The sequence below is a fragment of the Penaeus monodon genome, chromosome 24 (assembly GCF_015228065.2).
Source record: "Penaeus monodon isolate SGIC_2016 chromosome 24, NSTDA_Pmon_1, whole genome shotgun sequence".
NCBI lineage: Eukaryota > Metazoa > Arthropoda > Malacostraca > Decapoda > Penaeidae > Penaeus > Penaeus monodon.
In genome coordinates this window covers 37,533,904-37,535,106 of record NC_051409.1, presented here as the reverse complement: position 1 = coordinate 37,535,106, position 1,203 = coordinate 37,533,904, and positions in this window count along the sequence as shown.

The window sequence follows — 1,203 nt, the reverse complement described above, 5'->3', positions numbered from 1 at the left end:
TCGAGTTCTCCACTTTAACCAGTGGGTCTAACCTTATCTATCATCGGCTGCAACCTAGGGATCTTCAGACGAGCTCTTTGGGTGCACTTTGCTGCATAATGGCGGCGCAGGTACGGGCGTGCGTCATAAGTACAGCCTAACCTTGGGGTACACCAGGGTCCAGGGGAGAAAATTGTTGATGTACCCTAAGTGTGTCGCCGGGTACAGCCAGGTCATCCTGCCCCGTGCGGTACACCAGGTTCACATGGGGTCAAGCATGCAGCCGCTGGCGTGTGCGTGCACTGGTGTGGCAATGCAGTTTTATGTTGCGATGCTTATATAAAAGTTTGGTATTAATAGTGTGTGGTTGCGGTGGGCAGCGTGGCAGCGGCATGTGCGAGTGCGGGCGGGCGTCAAGAGTTGCGGGCGGGCTGCTGGCCGTCCTGTCTGGCCCAGCGTGGGCGTGCAGAACAGGGCGTCGTGCAGGGTGTTGTCAGAATGTGCCGTCGTGGTGGAAACCCCGCCAGGACGTGAGGGAAGGCGGACGAGGAACGCACTCGACGAGAAACCCACGCTGCGTCCGATTCCTCGCTGCTCGACTTGGTCCTGCAGCGGGGCCACGCAGTCTGGCCGTGGCCAGCACGAACTGGCCTGCCGCCCACCCACGCCCATGCCCGCGCCCCGGCGACCGTGGCCAGCGTGGGGGTGGAGGTGTGACCGCAGATTAGGGGGTTGTCCCCTCGTCCACATTACCGGGGGTCGGCGGCGATGGTGTGCGGGACACATGTGACGCCGACTCATGAGGCGAGGCCGCCGATGTCATGCTGGTGGCCGCTATAGCGAGGCTTCCGCCTGGGCGACCGCCGCGTACTGCGACCACCTCGCTAAGCGGGCCGCTCGTCCACGGGCGGAGCTGGATGGGTGTCGCGACAGGCCAGCAGCGGCCTGTCGCCGTGATTTAGGACTGAGTCTAGGCCTACAGCCAGAACTTCTGGCAGGAGGGTGCCTGCTGGGTGGCCAAGTTACATCTCCAATTGAAGGTGCCTCCCATCCATAGTTTCCTCAATTTTTGTTTGTTTTGGATAAGTTTGCTGTTATTTCGGTAGCACGCGGTCATCGAAGTTGAGTCAAATTTTCGCGCGCTAAAGTTGGCGCCAAAGTGGGTGGAGAGTTGGAACCGTATATATTGCGGGCGGTGGATATAGCATGCAGGGGCGGGGGAAA